This window comes from Muntiacus reevesi, chromosome 2, assembly GCF_963930625.1.
Source record: "Muntiacus reevesi chromosome 2, mMunRee1.1, whole genome shotgun sequence".
Lineage (NCBI taxonomy): Eukaryota > Metazoa > Chordata > Mammalia > Artiodactyla > Cervidae > Muntiacus > Muntiacus reevesi.
In genome coordinates, this window is record NC_089250.1 from 80,934,946 (window position 1) to 80,958,626 (window position 23,681).

The window sequence follows — 23,681 nt, forward strand, 5'->3', positions numbered from 1 at the left end:
AGAGCTAGGGGAATGTAGGGGGCTGTCTCTGAGCTCCCATTCCCTTGCAGTGGTGGCCACAGGCCACCGTGACCTTCTTTGACCCACCTTGCCTCACCCACCCCTGCCCAGGGCTGCACTCCCTCTCTGGCACCCCCAGCCTCAGGCTTGGCTGCCTCAATCCACTGTTCTTAAAGCCATTGACCCTCACTTTCACCCTGAGCAAGCTCAGGCAACACGTCACAGACTGTCCTCATGGGCGGCCGACACAGCAGGCAGATTGCACTGGTGGAAGGAACTCTAACGGGAGAGATGGCGGCAGCTTCATCTCATCCAGAAGCCTGCATAGCCGTCTCTGTGGCCTATAGAGTCCTGCCAGCGCGATCCTGCCTCCTGACCAGTCACCTTTCCCAGAGTTGAACCTGCCTTGACCTGGACCTGTTTGGATGAAGAGACAAGGTGGGGGGCGGGGGGCACTTGCTCTCTGGCCATCTCTGTGAAGCAGCCCGCAGGGGAGGTGGTGGGCATGGGTGTCCCGTGCGGGCTGCAGAGGGGTCTGCAGGGCTGTGCTGAACGGACCCACGGGAACACCTCACCCCCACTGGCAGTCGCTGCACCATGAGAGGCCTGGGCTGCCTGGCTGGCCATGATGGGGTGATGGGCCTGGCTGGCAGAGGGGGCGGCCTTCAGTCAGGAGTTCCTTCTTCTGTGTGGGTCTGTGTCTACCTGCACCCCCCACACAGTGAGTCCCTCTGGGCCTGTCCCTGCCTAGATGTGACAAGGGGTCCCCACAGCATTCTCAGGTCCACCCTAGAGTGCTCACATCCTGCTGAAAAGTCTGGGGTTAAGCTCTCCAGCTGGTTTCTCTGAGAAAGGGACCTTGGCCCCTGAATCACACAGGGTTCACCCTGCAGCCAAGAACAGGCAGTGGTGTGAGCTGGGGGTGAAGGAAGGAGGTCACAGCTAAGGCACTGCTTCTATGGCTGAGACATGGGCTCCTCCTCCACGGGGCTGACTTGCACCCCTGGTTCCTACCCACAGCAAAGCCCTGATACCAGTTGCCCCACCACTTTGCCCAGGCCCTCTGGCTCCTAGGCCTGGTCTGGCTCTGGGTGCCAAGCTGCAGCCCACTCAGCCGCCCCTCAGCCCCCAGCCTCCAGCTGGGCCAGCACAGGAACTTAAACTTTCTGGGAATCAGGAGTCCCAGAGAAAGCCTCTGCCCTTGCCCCATCACCAACTCCAGGGAATGAAATGAGGTCACAAGCAAAAAACACACAGGCTTCTATCAACTCCCTATCCTTGGAGTAACCACAAGGGTCAGTGGAAACAGGATGCCAGCCCCTGGCCCAGCAATGTGGAGGAAGGTACAGATGGTCATCACTACCCTCTCATCTCTCTCCAGACAGGAGCGCTGTCCATAAACGTGTCTTCATATATCACTGCATTGAACTACAGAGGGGACCTGATGAGAGGCAGCTAAATGCTAGGAGCTGACAGACACGAACCTCCTGGCCTGGCGAGTCTCCAAGTTCCAGACAGCAGGCCCAGATGGGGGACGGGGATGAGGGACAAAGAACCCCTGGCCCCGCTGGGCCCACAGAGTGTCCAAAGGTTGGAGGGCTGGTGTTGTGACCCTCGTGTTCTGACTGTATGAAGGGACCTGCTCAAGGCTGCTGGGCCAGGCCAGGCTGGGGATCCCCGAGTCGTGAGCCACTGTCTCTCTGATCCCCGGCCTGGCCTGGTCTGGGTTCCACTCCCCACACTGGTCACACTCGATGGCCCAGGGCTTGTGTGTCTCACGGGCCTTCCAGCACCTTCACAGCCTGGAGCCGGCGGGGTGCTGGGTGCGTTGATGTTGCGAGGGTGGGCTTAGCTCCCAAGCCCGGCACTGGCCACAAGGAGACCAGCCTCTCCTCCAGCTGCTGCTGCTGGCAGATGCTTCTGTGGGAATAAGGACAGCATCCTGCCAGAGGCCCAGGGAGGAGAGTCAAGTGATGGCTGTGGAGCTGAGCTGGGCAACCCTCAGTTCCAAGACCACAGAGGACACTGCCTCAGAGTCGGCAGGCAGGGCCCTTCCAGCGGGCCTGGCCAGAGACCTCCTAGGCAGGCCTCGTCCCTCCTGTCCTTCACCTTACGCACTGCTGGCCTTCTGAGCACGGCAGAATCATCAGCAGTCCTCATGTCTCCCCACAGCCACCTGCCAGGCCCCCGAAGCCCTCCTGGGAGCTGTCCCCGAGTGCCCTGCTGAGCACACTGCCCAGCTCAAACTCTGCCAGGGGTGCGGGTGCTGGTGCAGTTCCCCAACAAGCTTCTCCAGGAAGGGTCTCGACCACGGTCTGTGACACGCATGAGCAAGGGGCTCACGGAAGGACAAGGGCAAAGGCAGCCATGAGAGCTCTCATGGAGCTCCTCGGAGCTCAGGGTCTCGTCTGGCCCCCCCACACTCACCTTGTCCTTGCTACAGCCATGGGGAGATGGGTGAAGGGAGGTGGGATCTCAGGCCTCAGGCCTCAGGCCACAGAGAGGACTTGAGGCCTAGGCCCTGGCTCCTGCTGCCACTCATGCTCTTTGCACACCCATGAGGGCTGCTGTGGGGAATGACCACACTTTGGAGATTCTGAAAAGCAAAGGCTGGATATCCCAGTCTCCTATCCTATCATCCCATGCCCCTCCACACAGGGGCTCTGAGACACCAGGGTCCCAGGGGAGTCCCGCCTGCAGACTGTGTTCTGGAGGGGCCCAGGCTCACCCACAGCCCAGTGCGCAAGCACTTTCAAATCCTGTGCTGGACCTGGGTGGGACTGAGCCTCCTTCCTTCTCCTTCCCAGGCTGGGGCCCAAGTCTGAGGCCCCTGCCTCTCTCCTGGCTGCCTTTCCTCCCAGTCCCTGTGCTAATAGGGAGAGCTCCCATTAAGGTTGATGACAGGAACTGCCACCCAGGAGACACCCTTTGATCTCAGGGCAGCAGGAAACAAAGGATCAGGAAGGAGGGTTGCCCTTCTGACAGACACCAGTGTTGAGCAGCTCCCTGACTGTCCTGGACGTGGGCGTGGCAGGTGAGGGGACAGGAAGCCAGGGCTATGGGGGCAGACCTCTGACCTGAATGGGACTGTGTGCAGAGGAAGGGGCCAGTCCAGGGAGGTCCTGGGGGGTACACCAGAGCAGGCTCAGTGCACCCTAGTATCCCTTGACCAATCATAAAAGGGCTGTCAGCTCTGGGAGCCTGGGCCGATCATTTTCCAGAACCTCTCTTGGAATTCTCCCTGCCCTTGCCACAGTTACAACCCTTAGGAGACAGCCTGAAGTGAACAAGCTGCACTGAGGCTCCTTAAAACACCTCCTGCACAGTGATGTCTCTGGGCTGCCAGTCCTGACCAGCAGGGAACCCTCAGCTGCCCCCATCTCAGCTTCCTTCTTGAGAAATCTGATGCCCCCCCAATCCCTTGAGCCAAGGTCTGAATACCCTTTTGATGCAGTCTGCATTTAAGTGAAGCCCTAAAGGAGGTCTGAAGAAGTTCGGGGTCCCAGACTCCAAGCTGCCAGAATGTTCTGAGCCATGAAGTGTTTCTCAGGGAGAAACGTTCCTGAGACACGTTCCTCCTCAGGGAGGGACACTTCCCACCCTACAGTCCATGGTATCATAAACAATGGGCCCAGTTGGCTTGGGGCCCTGGACTCATTTCCAAAGAGAAAGTTGCTCAGAGATTTCCTTGGTGGTTCAATGGCTAAGGCTCTGTGCTCCCAATGCATGGGGCCCAGCTTCGATCCCTGGTCAGGGAACTAGATCCCACATGCTGCAACTAAGAGCATGACATTGCTGTTGTTATTTAGTCACTAAGTTGTGTCTGACTCTTTGTGACCCCATGGACTGTAGCCCTCCCAGATCTGCTGTCCATGGGATTCTCCAGGCAAGAATACCGGATGGGTTGCCAGGCCCTCTTCCAGGCTATCTTCCCGACCCAGGGATTGAACCCACATCTCCGGCATTGCAGGTGGCTTCCTTACTGATGAGCCATGCTGCAATTAAAAGATCCTACATGCTGCAACAAAGATAGAAGATCCTGTGTGCTGCAACTAAGACCTGGCACAGACAAAATAAATAAATATTTTAAAAAATTAAAGAAAAAATAAAAGGAAGTTGCTCAGACCATTGGCTCAAATTCCTGCACTCAGCCCTCACCATCCATGGGATCCTGGGAGGGTTAGGACATCTCGAGCCTTGGTTTTCTGTTTTGCAAGGTGGAGATGGGAATGCCTGGAGTTGATGGGAGGCTGAGCGAGGAGATGAACTCAGGTGTCCCGGCTGTGCAGAGGGCAGGGTGGGGTGGGGGTGAGCCTCTGGGCGTGGGGCCAGCACCAGCCTGCAGAAAGCCAGCCTGGGAGCACCTGCCTGGTACCCCTGAGTTTGAACCCTGGACTCCAGGAAAAGGGAGGGTCAGCAAAACCGGGCAGCACAGTGCTCTCTGAGAGGCAGCGGAAACGTCCCGGGAGGTAAGCGCCAGGCCATAAACGTAGAAAGGAGTCCAGCAAGACCAACTAATGGTCCTTCAGTGGAAGAGGCAGACAGCTGGGATTCACAGGCGGGCTTCCCGATCAATACTTGCGTGCTGATTTGCTGAAGAGGCTTTTATGAAGTTTAAGCAGAGTTCATTGTTAAATACTCTTATGTACAAAGGATGTGGGCGGCCGTATTAATTCCTTTTCTCTTACAGATCAATAATTACTTTGCTGATTTGCTTAAAAGGCTCAGGTTGAGGCAGGGGTGAGAGAAGCGGGCCTCACGGCTCCAGAGAGCATGGCTTCAGGTCCAGGAAGACCACGCTGCGATCACCTTGGAACAGAAGGGGCTGGGTGACAGAAGGACATGTGGCAGCCAGTTCGGGGTCCCCTCCAATCCCCCAGCTTCCCTCTCACTCAGTCGTCACCTCTTCTTCCAGAAGCCCTACTCTTGAAGCCAGGACGAGAGGGAGGTCCCAGCTACCTTCACCCCACTCACAGGGCTTCTGTCCGGACCTCCTCTGCTCTTTTGGACAGCTCATCCCATGGGTCCAGCTCAGAAGATCCAGGAGAGGAGGCTGTGCCCTGTTAGCCAGGACAGAAGGGAAGGAGTGGGCAGGTCCCAGCGTACCAAGGTTGGCAGAGGGGCCAGAGCTGACACAGTTCTCCAACAACCAGGGAGATGATGAGCAACCTGTGCCCCAATCCGGTGTCACACTCAGGCTGAGGGCAAGCCCTCCTCACAGGGGAGAAGGCAGGACAGGGTGGCTGCAGGCTTTTCTCGGCTTTGACTGTCAGCCTGGATGTTCATGCTCCAGTGTCACAAAGCTAACAGAGCATGGCTTGTTCACTGTTGACTGCCAGTAATCCCGGTCTTGTCTAGCAAAGTGTTTCCAGGCCCCAAAGCTGGGGTGGTCTACATAAGAGCCCTGTAAGGTGGGAGGTAGGCAGGCTTGGGGCTGCTCTTTCCTGGCCCTGAAATAGGGTCCTGGCTGGGCCCCTTTTAACAGCCCGGAGGAGGCCCAGTGGGAGGAGCTCAGTCACCTGATGCTATCCATGCTCAGAAGTAGTAATGCACATTAAAAAGAAAGGAAGGAAAGGAGAGAGGGAGAGAGAAAAGAAAGAAAGAAAACACTGTGGGAAGAGCCATCAGTTACTTCTCTTGTATAGATGGTCAAGAGTTTTCCTTGTCCAGGCTTGGACTTAAATCATCTGTTGATGACTAAGAAGGGAAGCCCCCTATCTGAACTCAGAGGTGAAGAGTGCCTATAATTAATCAATAACCTCTTCCATGGGCACAAAATTGACAGTGATGCAACATGTGTGATATAGTTTTAGCTTCATGTGAACCATAGAATCCATTTGGCACCAAGAGTATCACATGACTGGAGGTCTGGTTTGAAGAATCTTTTGAAAAATGTTGCATCCTGGCTGAGGGGGATGCTGGGGTCCTGCCTGACCCCACACATGTACACAGGTGCACGGAGGCTGTCGGCAGGCTATTATGAATTCTAATTCATCTAATAGCCTGGTCAGGAAATAGAAAGGTATATTACAGATCATTAAGTGGGTGAAGGAATTTGACAACCTTTGATCCGAGTCGGGGAAATAGATGGTATGAATTAATTTGCTGGCTTGCGAAGAGAAGAAAAGTCATCCCTCAATAATGACAGGCAGGGAGTTCAGGCCCCCCAGGGGCCTGGTCCCAGGGAAGGCACGTAGCTGCGATCCTGGGAACAGAGGCTGGGATGCGCAGGGCAGGCGTTGGAGGGCAAAGGTGTCCAGTCCAAGGCACAGACCTGTCCCTCACTTCATCACAGTCAGGGCACTGGCTCCCAGAGAATGTCCACTAAAGCAAGAACAGCCATCAGGGACAGTACACCCACCAGGCACCCCTGTGTGCCAGGCCTGTGTGGTGTCTGGGGTCCATGACACCCACCAGGGTCCCCAGGGGACTGGCTGCATCTTGGTGGTGTGCTGACCCTGTGGGAGGCCAGGGACAAGGGCCAGGGCTGGAGCCGTGGGTTCACAGATCCAGTGTCCACTCACACTTCCACTGGGGTGGCCAGTAGGTGTTGACAAGACACCTGCCTGATCTCCCTCCCCTCCCCCCAGCCCAGCTGGAACATTCCAGTTTCTCAGGGCCCAAGTCTTGGTGTCTCCCAGTGCCTTTTCCTCCCTTCCCCCACAGCATGCCTTCCAGCAGATCCGTGGCCTGTACCTTTCAAGTACACCAGAATCAGACCTCCACTCAGCCCCCTGCCCACCTACCCACCTGAGCCCCATCCTTTCTCACTCCGTTCCTGCACCAGCCCTTGCCTGTTCTTCTGTGCCCACCTGCGCTACAGTCTGTCCCTTTCCACTGCCATAAGTCCTTGGCTAAAGTCAGAACCCAGCAGTGGCCGTCCTCTTCCCCGCAGCAGCTTCTTGGACTTTGCCCTGCTCACCCTCTAGCTCCTGCGCTCCGCTGGCCCTGAGCTCATCTCTAATCCTCCGGGGCACAGCTGGCCCTGGGTCTCCTCCTGCCTGGCACCTCCACACTGCCTGTCCTTGGTGAACACTGCAGCTCTTTGGGCACGATTCTTATTTGCTTTGTCACTGTGGTGTCTGAGTGCCCAGAGCCGGGCCTGACACACAGTGGGCCCTCAATCAGTGTGTATTGAATGAGAGTGTCCAGGTATGAACAAGACACTGCAAGAAGTGCAGCGTGGCCAGGGGAGGGCTGGCCAGTGTGAGCCCGAGGCAGAGAGGCATCGTGGAGCGCCAGCATCTCCTGAATTGCAGTGAAGAATTTTAATAGCAGAAGTGAGTGGGTATATATATGGACAAAACTATAACTCAAAAAGATACACGCACCTCAATGTTCAGAGCAGTACTATTCATGATAGCCAAGACATGGAACAACCTAAATGTCCACCGACAGATGAATGGATAAAGAAGATGTAGCATGTATACAATGGAATAGTACTCAGACATAAAAAGAAGGAAATAGTGCCATTTGCACCACTATGGATGCAGCTCTAGTGATAAAGAACCCACCTGCCAATGCCAGAGACATAAGAGACCTGGGTTTGATCCTTGGATTGGGAAGATCCCCTGGAGGAGGACATGGCAACCCGCTCCAGTATTTTTGCCTGGAGAATCCCATGGACAGAGGAGCCTGGCAGACTACAGTCCATGAGGTTGGAAAGAGCTGGACGGGACTGAAGCAACTTAGCATGCATGCACACGGATGCAATTAGAGATTATCATTCTAAGTGAAGTAAGTCAGAAAGAAAAAGACAAATACCATATGATATTACTTATATGTGGAATCTCAAATATGACATGAATGAACTTACCTATGAAACAGAAACAGACTCACAGACATAGAGAAGACTTGTGGCTGCCGAGGGAGAAGAGGAGAGAGAGAGGTGGATGGTTGGGCTTAGCAGATGTAAATTTGCTCAGTTGTGTCCGACTCTTTGTGACCCCATGGACTGTACCAGATGTAGGCTTTTACAATGGATAAACGTAAGCTTTTACAATGGATAAACAAGGTCCTATTGTATAGCACAGAGGACTATATTCAATACCCTATGATAAAACATAATGAAAAGAATATATAAAAGAATACTTATATATGTTTAATTGAATTGCTTTGCTATAGAGCAGTAATTAACACCATATTATATATCAACTATATTTCAATAAAAATAAATAAATTTTTAAAAAATACCAAAAAAGGGGGAGTGAGAACATTTTGTGTTTAGAAGTTTAAGTCGGTGGTGGGCAGGACAAATTGGAGGAAGAGAAAATGCAGGGCAAACAGTGAGGAGGCAGTGCCATGAGCCAGGCAGAAGTGGGAAACTGAGTCAGCCAAAGAAGAGTGGGAGTGAGGAAACTTGTGAGCAATTTTCTGGAGAGTTCTCAGCTTCCCTGCTCACTGGCTGTGTGGACTTGGGCGTGTTCCTTTATCTTTTCCATTCTCAATTATGTCACCTATAAAATGGGCTAACAATGAGAATCTCTCCAGGGCAGACTGAGGTTAGATGAGGGAGGTGTGCAGAGAACCTGCTCACAGCCCAGGCACCGGCTGCCCCAGACGCTGGAAGGAGCCGAGTGCACACAGCACTTCTGAGCTTCCTCCTCCCCTCAGTTCCCCTGTTCTCAGCCTGCCTGTTGATCACTGAGGGCAGTGCCTTGATGGGTAATGAGACCTTTCTCTCTAACACCCTGTGCTCAGTGGAAACATGTCCTAGTATGCAAGGGTGCTGGAGCTGTTCGCTTAGAGTACATCGTCATGTTGCTGGACTGATTGTTCCTCAAATAGAATTACTTCTTACAATTACCCTCTAAAGAGACAGGCCCCAGGACACGGGCAAGAGGTGCTCGGAGAACCAGGACCAAATCAAATCAGGGACCTGGTTCTTTGGAGATGAGTCTGGCCCTGGGGTCCACGTGGCACCCATGTACATGGGGACTCCCAGGACCCTCAATGGTGCCACCCCGCTACTCTCCCAGCCCCAAACCAAGAGACTAGAGCTCCAGCTAGTAGAGGCAGTGTGGGGCAGGCTGACAAATGGCACTGCTGAGTGAGGGAGGAAGTGGCAGGCAGGCACAAGCAGCACAAAAAAGAGGGTACATTTTGCTCTGAGTGAATCCAAACGGATGGTGGCCTTGTGGTCCTGTGTCCCCTGCTCACCTCCCTGACTGCACTGCCCCAAACAGACTAAGCAGCTCAATAGAATGGCATTAGTAGTAATCAGACTGCACTCTGTCCTGAGGACCTAGATGTAGCCTTCATTTCATCCTCACAACGACACTGTAGCTACCCCCATTTTACAGATGAGGAAACAGAGGCACAGGAGTCCACTCAGTCAGCATATGTGGGGCACTGAGACATCCTGGAATGTGAAGTCAGATGGGCCTTAGAAAGCATCACTATGAACAAAGCTAGTGGAGGTGATGGAATTCCAGTTGAGCTATTTCAAATCCTGAAAGATGATGCTGTGAAAGTGCTGCACTCAATATGCCAGCAAATTTGGAAAACTCAGCAGTGGTCACAGGACTGGAAAAGGTCAGTTTTCATTCCAATCCCAAAGAAAGGCAATGCCAAAGAATGCTCAAACTACCACACAATTGCACTCATCTCACATGCTAGTAGTGTAATGCTCAAAATTCTCCAAGCCAGGCTTCAGCATTATGTGAACCGTGAACTTGCAGATGTTCAAGCTGGTTTTAGAAAAGGCAGAGGAACCAGAGACCAAATTGCCAACATCTGCTCGATCATCGAAAAAGCAAGAGCGTTCCAGAAAAACATCTATCTCTGCTTTACTGACTATGCCAAAGCCTTCGACTGTGTGGATCACAATAAATTGTGGAAAATTCTGAAAGAGGTGGGAATACCAGACCACCTGACCCACCTCTTGAGAAACCTATATGCAGATCAAGAAGCAACAGTTAGAATTGGACATGGACCAACAGACTGGTTCCAAATAGGAAAAGGAGTACGTCAAGGCTGTATATTGTTACCCTGCTTATTTAACTTATATGCAGAGTACATCATGAGAAACGCTGGATTGAAAGAAGCACAAGCTGGAATCAAGATTGCCAGGAGAAATATCAATAACCTCAGATATGCAGATGACACCACCCTTATGGCAGAAAGTGAAGAGGAACTAAAAAGCCTCTTGATGAAAGTGAAAGAGGAGAGTGAAGAAGTTGGCTTAAAGCTCAACATTCAGAAAACTAAGATCATAGCATCTGGTCCCATCACTTCATGGGAAATAGATGGAGAAACAGTGGAAGCAGTGTCAGACTTCATTTTGGGGGGCTCCAAAATCACTGAAGATGGTGGTTGAAGCCATGAAATTAAGACGCTTACTCCTTGGAAGGAACATTATGATCAACCTAGATAGCATATTAAAAAGCTGAGACATTACTTTGCCAGCAAAGGTCCATCTAGTCAAGGCTATGGTTTTTCCAGTGGTCATGTATGGATGTGAGAGTTGGACTGTGAAGAAAGCTGAGTGCTGAAAAATCAATGCTTTTGAACTGTGGTGTTGGTGAAGACTCTTGAGAATCCCTTGGACTGCAAGGAGATCCAACCAGTCCATCCTAAAGGAGATCATTCCTGAGTGTTCTTTGGAAGGACTGATGCTGAAGCTGAAACTCCAATACTTTGACCATCTCATGCGAAGAGTTGACTCATTGGAAAAGAGTCCAATGCTGGGAGGGATTGGGGGCAGGAGGAGAAGGGGATGACAGAGGATGAGATGGCTGGATGGCATCACCGACTCGATGGACATGAGTTTGAGTGAACTCCGGGAATTGGTGATGGACAGGGAGGCGTGGCATGCTGCGATTCATGGGGTCGCAAAGAGTCGGACATGACTGAGCGACTGAACTGAACTGAACACTTCCAGGGCCCTGTTCTGGGCATCACAACAAATGAGTTGAAGAGTCAAACAGCTGACACGTCAGAGTGAAAGGGGGAGACTCACAATCAGTGTGTAGACAAATAACATGGCCAGCTTGGCCCATGTGGTGATTAAGAATGTATAGAGGGGGACCCCAGGGAGGGACTCTGGCTGGGCTGGAGAGAAAGCCCCTGAAGGGATGTCTGAGTTGGAGGGAAGGCAGTGGCCTGCCGAGACAGGAGATAAAGAGCTCCAAGCAGAAGGCACAGCCAAGCAAAGACCCAGAGCTTGGGTGGATGTGGTGAGGTTGGTGAGGGCAGACTGGCTGGAGCATCTGATGCAGGCACAGAGGTAGAAGAGGAGATGAAAGTGGAAGGTGAGCAAGGGCCCATAGAGAGTTCTGTAGGAGTGAGGAGCAGGGGTTGTCTTGGCTGCACTGGCAGCTAGTGGTGGGATCAAGCCTGGAAGCAATGGGACCCAGTGTGCATTTGGGAAGATGATGCTGTGGGGGATGGATGTTGGGGGGGGGGTTGAGTATGCAGGCTGGCTGGACTGGGATGGCAGCTGAGATGACAGAGTAGACGAATCCTTGAGAGATGGGTCCGAGTGAGATGTTGCTGTGCTGAGCTATTCTGGAGGTGGGCAACAGAGCTGCCTTGGTTGGGTGTGGGGGTGAGAGAATGGTGGTGAGGGGACTCAAAGGGGGTTTGACCTGAGTAGCAGGGGTGGGTCAGTTCAGACAGGGAGACCTGGGGTGGATCTCAGTGTGGTTCTGGGTCCTGGGTACCACATGCTATAGGCATCTAGGGGATGCAAAGAGTGCATTTGGCAGGTGAGACTTAGCTGAAGACAGGTGGGGCCTAGAAGAGGGGGGTCCAGGGAGAGGCGGGGCCCAAACATGTGTCCAAGTAGCTAGCACAAGGTGACAATGGAGGAGAAGGGCTGAGACCACAGCAGGACCCTCCTGGCTCTACCTGGGCTCTGCCAAATCACACAACTCCACACACAGCTCCCCTCAGCCCTATGCTGCCCTTTCTTCCCCTGCCTGGGCTGCAGCCCAGGCCCCCCGAGCGTATGTCACTCGCCTCCTCCAACCCCCACCAGGATGGGGCCCTGGGCCTGCCTGTCAGAACAGAAAAGGACGCATGTTATCTCATCTGTCACTGTACCCCCATAGCACTTAGCAAAGAGTAGACATTCTAAGTGCTTGCTCCACTAAATTGAATAAACCAGGGCATTTTCTTATCTCGTTCCTGCTCAGAAGTGGGCTGGCCTCCACTCACATCAGGGCCCAACATTCAGCACACTCCATTCTGTGAGGCCCAGCGCACGCGTGCCAGATTAGGATCGGAGTCAATATCTGTTTTATTGTCCTTCCACACCAGCACAGCAGAGAGTGATCGATCGCCCTCCTGGCTGTTGATAAGGCACGCTCTCCACTCGGGCAGACAAGCCTTCAGGCGCCAGAGTTGAGACCCCACAGCCTCCTGACCTCCCACCTCCCCAGCTTCAGAAAGCTCTGCCCTCTGTCAGCGGGCCCTCCAGTCTGGGATGACTCAAAAGGGAGCTCCTATGGTGGGCAACACAGGGTGGGGACACAGCAGTCCCTGGCATCTGATTTGGGACTGGCCTGGGAATGAGGTGGCCCTGGTCATGGTGGAGGATGCTGGGGTGCCTGATATCTGTAGCCCACCCCTCGTTGGCCTCCTGGGTGAGAGCCACTAGTTCTCATGTGTCACCCATCACTGTTGGGCCCTACACCTGAGTTAGCATTCAGAAATGGCCCCCCTCTGGCCACAAGTCATCCTCCCTGTACACAAGGTTGCTACCTCACCATGCTCAGGGCTGCCCCCGGAGAGTGTTTCCTGGACCTGTCAGAATAGAGCTCCCCGGACTTCCTTGCTTGTCCAGTTGTTAAGACTCCATGCTTCTAATGCAGGGGGTGTAGGTTCGATCCCTACTCAGGGAACTTAGATTCCACATGCTGTGCTGCATGGCCAAAAAAATCCCAGCAAACAAAACAGAACAGAGCCCCCTGCCCTGTCCAGGCGTGGGGGGCAGGGTGGTGGGGCACAGCACAGACTTGGGGGGCCTGGAACACAGCAGGGTCTGCTCTCCTCTCAGCTATGGCTCAAGACACTGAGGACCAGCCCTTTTCGTTCTGTCTCACCTGTATAATTTTTGCTTCCCCCAGCCATCCTCGAACCTGGCTGGACAGGATGCATGCCCCTCTCCTGGGGTTCAAGCCCAGACTTTCTGTGTCCTGCCATCTCAGAGTCACCCACGTTGCCCTGTGGCCCTCAGTGCAGACTGGAACTGAGCTAAGGATGGGGATTGTAGAGTCTGACTGGCAGGGGCCCCAGTCCTTCTCACCCCATGTATGCACCAGCAGAGCTGTAGGACTCAACTTGAGGTCTTGGTCAATCCTTAGAGTGACTCGAGAGAAAGATACATTTATTCCCATTTCACAGATGAGGAATTAAGATTCAGAAGCTCCTGGTCCCTTTCTATGAGGCCTATCCTTCTTTGCTCCTGAAAGGAGCTTTCCTCTTCCAGGTGGGCCTGCCCCCACGGACAGACACTGAGCCTCTCCTGCTCTGTCCAGTCCTCCAAGCAGCTGGGGAGACCTGTGGTATGTTGGCCTCCAGGGTCTGGGCCGCGGGTGTCCTGGCCACCATTCAGTACCTGAGGCCGGGTACCAGCCTCCCTTTCCTTGGCTGTGACCTTCCCTTGTATGGGAAAGGGATGTGGGCAGGGGCAGCACACGGTGCCTTTACCTGAAGCTGTAATGGCCCCTCCGCATATCTGCACAGCTTGGAGGCAGGGAGGCTCCCATGGCTTGTTCCAAAGTGAGCTGCTTTGGGTCTCACCCTCTGCTCTGGGCCAGACAGTCCAGTTCCGACAGCACTAGCCAGTGATGGCATTAGCCAAGGTACCTGGAGACACTGCTGACTCTCCCATCCGGGGGCCTGGATTCTCCAAGCCAAACGGGATGAAAAGAAGATCCCAGAAGGAATTTCTGAGTAGAAAGACCCCCTTGGAGTTCATTAAGAGGCCTGGTCTTTTCACCTCGTGGCTCTGTCCCCCTCAGAAGCCCCTCTTCTCACTCCCTGTCCCCACTGCACCCTGCTGCTTCTCACGGAGGAACGATCACGTCCATTAGTTGTCATAGCAACCAAGACAGGGCGAAGTCATTTTCTAGAGGGCCCTGTGCAAATTATGGCATTACACCAACTTATTGCCAATCTTTTTAATTAAAACATTTTGCTTTCAACTCTACTAATGGCAGAGATCAGTAAACAGGGAAGATTGAATTACTGATATTGAAGCTCCCACATCTCTTAAAAGGCTTAATTACTGGTGGGACCACAGTGAGGCCAGATAGAGGTTGCTAACAAGCAGGTGGGCCTCACCCATGAAGAGGCCAGCCTCCTGTGAAGGTAACCAAACAAAGCCCAGAGCACCAAAAAGATACATATTACAAAAAAAATTTTTAGAACTCTTAAAGGACATAAAAAGCTGCTAGAGTTATGGCTACAATTCAGCTTCCAGGAACTATAATGCCACATTGCTGGCTGCTCAGTTTGTGTTTAATTAAATTGCCTGGTCTGACACCTGGAGGCAGAACCCTGTGTCCATGCATCCATGGTGTGTGGCTGACTGGTAAGGGGGCCACTTGCTTCAAAGGCCCCTCCCAACTCTCCTCCTGCAGTTAACATCCATCTAACCAAAGTCCCCAGGGAGCAATTTCCCTCCCAGCAGGCCCCATCAGGGTGGCTAGAAGCAGCTCAGCAGGAAATGCCCTCAGATGGGCCTCATTTAGTGAAGGGAAAACAAAGGCCCCAGAGAGAAGGGTCACACTGAGGGTCCTTCTGTGTATAATGAATTGTGCTAATTACAGTAATCGCCTTCATCTCCTCCAGGATCTATAATGCCCAGGTAGGAATGAGTAGCTGTTTTTAAACGGAATTTTCTGCTAATTAAAACTGCTTCAAATGTGTGTGTGTGTGTGTATACATGTGCATGTATGTGCTGTGTAAGAGTGTAGGTGTGTGTGAGGTGTGTACATGCAGTAGCGTACTTGCAGCACAAACTTCAGCTCAAATATACTTCTGGGTTCTTTGTTCCTGAGGGTTCAGGACAGTTAGTGTCCCTCCAACACAGCGGATCTTGGTTCCCATGAATGCAGAGGACATCACAGATGCACCTAAAATCAGATCATAGAAAAAGGTAAAGGGGAACTTCCGTGGCAGTCCAGTAGTTGAGACTTCAGCTCAGTTCAGTTCAGTTCAGTCACTCAGTTGTGTCCAACTCTTTCTAACCCCATGAATCGCAGCATGCCACGCCTCCCTGTCCATCACCAACACCCAGACTTCACTCAAATTCATGTCCATCGAGTCAGTGATGCCATCCAGCCATCTCATCCTCTGTCATCCCCTTCTCCTCCTGCCCCCAATCCCTCCCAGCATTGGACTCTTTTCCAATGAGTCAACTCTTCGCATGAGATGGTCAAAGTATTGGAGTTTCAGCTTCAGCATCAGTCCTTCCAAAGAACACTCAGGAATGATCTCCTTTAGGATGGACTGGTTGGATCTCCTTGCAGTCCAAGGGATTCTCAAGAGTCTTCACCAACACCACAGTTCAAAAGCATTGATTTTTCAGCACTCAGCTTTCTTCACAGTCCAACTCTCACATCCATACATGACCACTGGAAAAACCATAGCCTTGACTAGATGGACCTTTGTTGGCAAAGTAATGTCTCAGCTTTTTAATATGCTATCTAGGTTGGTCATAACGTTCCTTCCAAGGAGTAAGTGTCTTAATTTCATGGCTGCAATCACCATCTTCAGTGATTTTGGAACCCCCAAAATGAAGTCTGACATTGTTTCCACTGTTTCCCCATCTATTTCCCATGAAGTGATGGGACCAGATGCTATGATCTTAGTTTTCCCAATGTTGAGCTTTAAGCCAACTTCTTCACTCTCCTCTTTCACTTTCATCAAGAGGCTTTTTAGTTCCTCTTCACTTTCTGCCATAAGGGTGGTGTCATCTGCATATCTGAGGTTACTGATATTTTTCCTGGCAATCTTAATTCCAGCTTGTGCCTCTTCCAGCCCAGCGTTTCTCATGACGTACTCTGCATATAAGTTAAATAAGCAGGGTGACAATATACAACCTTGACGTACTCCTTTTCCTATTTGGAACCAGTCTCTTGGTCCATGTCCAGTTCTAACTGTTGCTTCTTGATCTGCATATAGGTTTCTCAAGAGGTGGGTCAGGTGGTCTGGTATTCCCATCTCTTTCAGAATTTTCCACAGTTTATTGTGATCCACACAGTCGAAGGCTTTGGCATAGTCAGTAAAGCAGAGATAGATGTTTTTCTGGAACTCTCTTGCTTTCTCGATGATCGAGCAGATGTTGGCAATTTGATCTCTGGTTCCTCTGCCTTTTCTAAAACCAGTTTGAACATCTGGAAAATGGCAAAATGGTTGTCTGAGGAGGCCTTAGAAATAGCTGTGAAAAGAAGAGAAGTGAAAAGCAAAGGAGAAAAGGAAAGATATTCCCATTTGAATGCAGAGTTCCAAAGAATAGCCAGGAGAGATAAGAAAGCCTTCCTCAGTGATCAATGCAAAGAAATAGAGGAAAACAACAGAATGGGAAAGACTAGAGATCTCTTCAAGAAAATTAGAGATACCAAGGGAACATTTCTTGCAAATATGGGTTTGATAAAAGACAGAAATGGTATGGACCTAACAGAAGCAGAAGATATTAAGAAGAGGTGGCAAGAATACACAGAAAAACTGTACAAAAAAGATCTTCATGACCCAGATAATCATGATGGTGTGATCACTCACCTAGAGCCAGACATCCTGGAATGTGAAGTCAGGTGGACCTTATAAAGCATCACTACGAACAAAGCTAGTGGAGGTGATGGAATTCCAGTTGAGCTATGTCAAATCCTGAAAGATGATGCTGTGAAAGTGCTGCACTCAATATGCCAGCAAATTTGGAAAACTCAGCAGTGGCCACAGGACTGGAAAAGGTCAGTTTTCATCCCAATCCCAAAGAAATGCAATGCCAAAGAATGCTCAAACTACCACACAATTGCACTCATCTCACATGCTAGTAAAGTAATGCTCAAAATTCTCCAAGCCAGGCTTCAGCAATACGTGAACCGTTGAGACTTCACCTTCCGATAAATGGAAGGTGTGGGTTTGGGTCCCTGGTTAGGGAACTGGGCTGTCCTCTATGGGGTCACACAGAGTCAGACAGGACTGAAGTGACTTAGCAGCAGCAGCAGGGAACTGGGATCCTACATGCCTTGCGGCCAAAAGAGCAAAGCATGAAATAGAAACAATATTGTCACAGATTCAATAAAGACTTTGAAAATGATCCACATAAAAAAATCTTTAAAGAAAACGAAAAGGAATAAAATATATGCCCAGAAAATCTGAGACCAAAATGTCAAAAAAAGTTGACATGGCACTAGTAATTTCAGACATAATAGAATGCAAGGCAGAGAGCAATACTGAGGATAAAAATGAAACCACAGTTATTATGTTTGCCAATATGACTCACTTACCAAGGACCTGTGTGAACTTAATAATAAGATGTTGCAAATTAGCAAGAATTTGCATAAAACTAATGAATTTGCCCTTCAATGGAAGTTTGAAATATTAAAAACTCAGAAATGGACAGATAGCTCAAGGAGACACAAATTAGTAAATAAAAGAAAAAGTCTCATGAATGTTCAGAGGATGATAGTGATACAGCCCAAGAAGGCTGAGCACAGGAGAACTGATGCTTTCGAGCTATGGTGCTGGAGAAGACTCTTGAGGGTTTCTTGGGCAGCAAGGAGATCAAAACAGTCAATCCTAAAGGAAATCCACCCTGAATATTCATTGGAAGGACTGGTGCTGAAGTTGAAGCTCCAATACTTTGGCCACCTGGCCACTTTGGCCAGTCCAATAGTTTGTCGAAGAGCCAACTCATTCGCAAAGACTCTGATGCTGGGAAAGATTGACGGCAGGAGGAGAAGGTGGTGACAGAACATGAGATGGTTGCATGGCATCACTGACTCAATGGACATGAATTTGAACAAACTCTGGGAGATAGTGAAGGATAGGGAAGCCTGACATGCTGCAGTCCACGGGGTCACAAAGAGTCGGACACAACTGAGCGATTGAACAACACTCTACCAGAGTGTGGTAAACTAGAAATCAACTTATGAAGTACTTGCATAAAAGTGTACTTAGAAATTTATAAATGTACTCCTAATTGACTGAACTCAAGATGAAATTTCAAATCATTCAGCATAGTAGGACAGGATATAATATATAAATTACTATATATTGTGGAATATAAAACTTGTGGAACTCAGCTAAATCAGTATTTAGAGGAAAATGTATAGCCTTGAATACATTCATTGAACAAGAAGGAAAATTCTAAAGTTTTTAAATTAAAAAAAAAAACAGGAAAAGCAAGTAAAGAAGTGCTAAAAGGCAGAGATTATGAAAAACTTTTTAAAAGAAACAAGCACAAATAAGGCTGAAAGCTATTTCTACTTTTTAAAATACTAATGAAATTGATGAGGAGGGAAGAAACCCTGTTTTGAGAATCCAGGTACCTTGGTACCCCGTTCTCCTGTCCCTCCAGGCCTGTTCTCTGACCCAGAAAGAGGTAACTTCATCTAGTTCTCAGCGTACCCGGGTACTCTCTAAGACTTTGTGGTTCAGACAGACTGTGTTCTGTAAAACAGTGGCAAGTAATTTTGCCTGTCTCTGCCCTGCTTTCTTCCCAGATATACGGGGCAAGCAAAGGGGAGTTGAGGATGACCAAACTCTTGGTCAACCATAAAGTTCCATGTAATCTATAAGAATCAACATGAAGTAGCAGGGCCTCTTTGGCGGTCCAGTGGTTAACAATCTGCCTTCCAATGCAGGGGATGCCGGTTTGATCCCTGGTTGGGGAACTGAGACCCCGCGTGCCATGTGCAGCTACTGAGCAAGTCCACACAACCTGGAACCCATGTACTACAGCAAAGATCCCATGTGCCACAAATAAAGTCCTATGCAGCCAAAAAAAAAAAAAAAAAGAACTTGAAGTAAGTAGCACATAAGAAATTTAATGCAAATGAGCACTTGTACACTCTTTTTCACTCAACCTGTTCTAAAAGTTGTAAAATCAAAAACAGAGAAAAGTGGGACCTGGAGTTTGCACTCCCGCCCACCCAATGTGAAGAGGAGCCCCCGGACCAGTGGGGACTGTGCTTCCCTACAGGATAGAGGGCTCTGAGGACAGGATGAGGTCCTGCTGTGGCCTCCAGCCCCATCTAGTGTCCATCCAGGTGCTCTGACCCCAGGGGTCTGTAGAAAGCAGAAGTTCCCACCAGAGGACCTGAGTCAGGGAAGGGCTGCCCCCAGGCTCTGCTGCCTGCTCCCCGACCACCCCAGGGTCTTCTCAGGAGCAGAGCCAAATGCCCTGGTCTTTCCTTAGGCTGCCTAATAACAAGCATTTACATTAAACCAGGGCTTCCCTAGTGGCTCAGATGGTAAAGAATCTGCCTGCAATGCAGGAGACCAGGGTTTGATCCCTGGGTTGGGAAGATCCCCTGGAGGAGGGCATGGCAACCCACTCCAGTGGGACAATCTCTTGGAGAATCTCATGGACAGAGGAGCTTGGCAGGTTCAGTCCATAGGGTCGCAGAGAGTTGGACACGACTGAGCAACTAACACTTTCCATAAAATGTCACCTTTGCTGACTTCTCACCAAAGACTTTCCTCCTTACCCATCCCCCTGAGATACCATCATCATCAACACACTTACATGGATGAGGGCAATAAGACTCAGAGACTAAGCCTCAGATTAAGGCTCAGAGAACCAAGGCTCAGAGAGAATCAATAACCTGCCCAGAGCCCAGTCTAAGAAGATGGAGCAGGGTTTGAAAGTGGTGCCCTGAATACTAGCCTCCATCCGCACGCACTGGTCCCAGCCGGCCCTGGCCCTTCCTCCAGACAGTCAGGCTGCCCCCGCTCAGGGGGCCCAGCCTCTGTCCCTTCAGAGCTAACCCCTGCGAGCTCTGCATCTCAGGGGCACAGCCTCACTATATCAATCTTATCTGCCAGCAGGAGGGAGAGCGGGCAGCTGAATCATAGAAAAGTGTCCTCTCCCAGTGGAGCTGGAGATAAGGAGGGCTACATTAATCCTAGAACCTGCCCGAAATGCTCCCAGTGCTCAGGAAGCAGCCGCAGCCATAGTCACAGCCCTCATCAATCGCCCTCTGCAGCGCCTGTCTGTCGATACACAGGCCTTGGGGGGGTAGGTGGTGTGTGGAATCAATCTCCCTCTCCTTGATATACAGGGGCACAGGGACCCTGACCGTCAAGCTGTCGGGAATTTCTCATCTGCCCATGATGTGTCCCCAAAGTGAGTATTAATCAGTAGGTCCAAACTGAGACCCCACCCACACACACAGCCTGGTTAAAATGGCCTCATTACACTCACTGGAGGTGTCGTGTCCCCTGTCCTTCCAGAAGACGGGATCTTTGGGCCTTGGACCTCGACCTCTGCCCAGGAGCCCTGCACCCTGCACACCGGAGCCCCACCTCGGGCGGTGACCAGCCCACGCCTGGCCAGCACCTCTGCTCTGTTCACGCTGGGACTGAGGGTGTGGAGGAGGTTGGTGGTAGCATCTGCGTGTCCCCAGGGATGGATCAGCCCTGCCAACAGGTACCAGGGTGGGGACAGGGGGCGGCTTGGCCTTAAATCCTGCTCCTGACTCGGTGGTCTCTTTGAACTTCAGAGAGATTAAGGCTGGCCAGTCTGTCACTCACTGGCCCTGATGGTTCCCGTTTCCTTCTGGGGTGACCAGCACGGGGAGGTAGATCCTGCGGGTGTCTCACTGGGCACAGGGCGGGTGGAGAGCCCCTCTGACTTCCACTGCAGGTCACGGCACTGTCCTGCTGCAGCCTCCCTCCGCCCTCTGCCCCCAGGATGGTCCCTTCACCTGTCTGCCCCACACCCGTACTCCCCAGGGTGGCTCTGAGCTGGTGTGGGTGCTGATGCTGGAGACTCTGAGAGGTGCAGAGCCTCAGGAGGAAACGATGCCTGGGGCTCTGAGCACCCAGGGCTGAATGCGGAGGGCTGCCCATAGCGGAGGCTGGGGGAGGCAGGCTTCCAGGCTCCTGTGACTGATGGCCTGTGTGATTGCTCTGGGCTGTGCTCAGCTCCAGGGCCTGTACTGGCAGAAAGTCTCAGGGGGCCTTTCAAATTGCTCAGGGTCAGCTCAGGGCAGCCTGGAGGGAGGCCGGCACCCCTGCTGGAGAAGCAGCATTCCCCCTCCCACACGGCCTCTCATCTGGGCCCCACCATGGGGGGAGATCCAGAGGCCACGGCAGGCTGCCCAGCTGGGGGTGCACCTAGGGCCTAGCCCACTCCTCCCAGGGTGCCCACCTCGCCCCAGGCCCTCAGATCCCAGAGAGGGTGGGGGACTGGCCCCTCAGTGTTCAGCGGTTCACGAGGGGGTTTAGTCCCAGCATCTTGGCCTTGGGCAGGGTCTCTAGAAAGCCCAGAGGGAGGCCGACGGGCAGGCAGAGAGGCGGGGGAGCATGACAGCAGAGCCTTGCTCTGAAATTCAGGCTTTTCTGTGAAGTGGAACCGGCGCTTCTGGAGGGCAGTTCTCATAGCACAAACTCTCACGATGGGCTGAGCCCCCTACTGCCCCCCAACCCGACGTGGCTCTGAGCCTTTCCACAAGGCTCTGGGCTCATTGCTGGGGCCCCAGCAGGTCCAGCCTGAAGCTTTAGGGCACCATTTGCTACCTACTGCCCACCCTACCCTCTGCCTCAGCCACTGCCCGCTGAGGAGCTGCCTTAGGAAGCTCCTCAGGTGTCCAGGCCTGAGGTGGGGAGAAGCCCCTCACCGGTGGGCTCCAAAGTGGATCTGCCCGACCCAGTTTCCCAAGTCCCCCTGAACAGTCCACCAGCTGCTGCCTCCTATCTTCTTTATCGAGGGACCCCAGGGGAGCTCTCTCTTTCCTGCCACCTGCCCTCCCCCACCCCCACCAAGAAACCCCCACATGCCCAGTGATAAAGTCCCCATGAACATAGAGGTATGAGTGTGTGTGTGCGCGCGCACATGTGTGTATGTGTGTTGGGGACAGAGACAGAGAGTCCTGGTGTTGGTGGCCAACTCCTGCTCTTACAGGGGTTGGGAAAAGGGTGGAGGTGGGAACAAGAAAGAGAAGACCCCACGCAAACTGCAGACTTCACCCACCTCTTCCTTCCTCTGGGCGCCCCAGCGTAGGGCCTATTTCCTTGGTTTCCCTGACTGCTCCCAGCCAGCCCACCATCTCTGCAAGCACCCATGCAGGAGCCTCCAAGAAATCAGGGGTGATTTGGAGCAATAATAAATCCTGACTCTCTGCTGCCTGCTCCTCCACCCTGCCCAGAGGAAGGCAGCCACCTTTTGAGCAGGGACTCAAGGCAGTAGTGAGTCCACTGGATGGTGGAAGAGGCCTGGAAAGTGGGGGGCAGGGGGCACTTGGGATGCTGCTGTCCTGACCCCAGGTTGTCAGAGCCAGCGGTATGGCCTACAGCAGATAGGACGTCCCCTCTGGATCTGGCCCTATGTGGGTCAAGCCAGTCTTGAGCTTGGAGAGTGGACTTCAGCCTCTACCTGACCCTTGGCAAGTTATCTTGGGCAGTTGTCTGTGGAAGCCCTGTCAGGGATATCAACTTCCTGAGTTGGAAGTGCCTATGGGGCCCATCTCTGTCAATCCAAGAGATGGGACAGAAAACGTCTCTTCAAGGAAACTGAGCCCTTATAATGAGGCGACCTGGCAGCATCCCACCACGCAATGGAACCGGCAGTGGGTGACCTCACTGGGGACCCCTGGTCTACACCAAGGAAGCTCTATGAGACAGTCACTCCTAAATGTGCTAACTTCTAATTTACAGGCAATACAGGGGAGAGAGGAACAAGTTCAACAACACTAAATAGGCAGATCCTGGACGTGAGTCTTCCAAGAGATAGTGGTCCCTGGATTCTTCAAAAAGATAGCAGCAGAAGGGCTATTCTCTACTAGAAAGACCACAGGGGTGAAGCCAAATGGCAGCATGGTCCCAGATTGATTTGGACTTTTTAAAAGGACATAAAACAGATTCTTGGGTCGATTTGGGAAATCAGAGTTTGGAGTGGAGACATATTGGAGTCATTCTTAATTTTCCAAGGTATCATAACGGAATATAAGGAAATGCCCTTTCTATTGTGTGATACAGGCTGAGGTATTTAGGAATCAACTGTCTTCAAATCATTCAGTAAAATTACCTGTGCATCTGTGTGTGTAGGTGTGTATGTGTGTGCAAGGAGAGAAAGGGAGGGAAAGAGGAGGAAAAGCCAACATAGCAAATGTTAAACAGTTTTCACAATTGCTCAGTTCAGCTGTGCTTGTACTGGTCTTTCAACCTTTCCAACCTTCGTGTTTGACATTTTTCATCATAAAAAATAGGACACAGCCCCACCAGACACAAAGCTCTCCCCTCTCTCTGAGGACCTGTGCCTCTGGCCGCAGCTCCCGATGGCCCTCTTCTTCCAGCCAGAGCTGGGCGGCCCTGCTTATCTGTCCATTTCTCCACCTGCTACTTTAGAACTGTCAGTCCTGCTCTGGGCCTCAGGGGCCTTTGGTCTCAGAATCCCATTCCTGCTGTTCCCTGCCTGGAGCCCTCCTCCCTCGTGACTAGACTCCCGACTCCCCCACACACACCCTTCCCCTTTGTAAGTCTCACTTCACCAGAGAGCCTTTCCT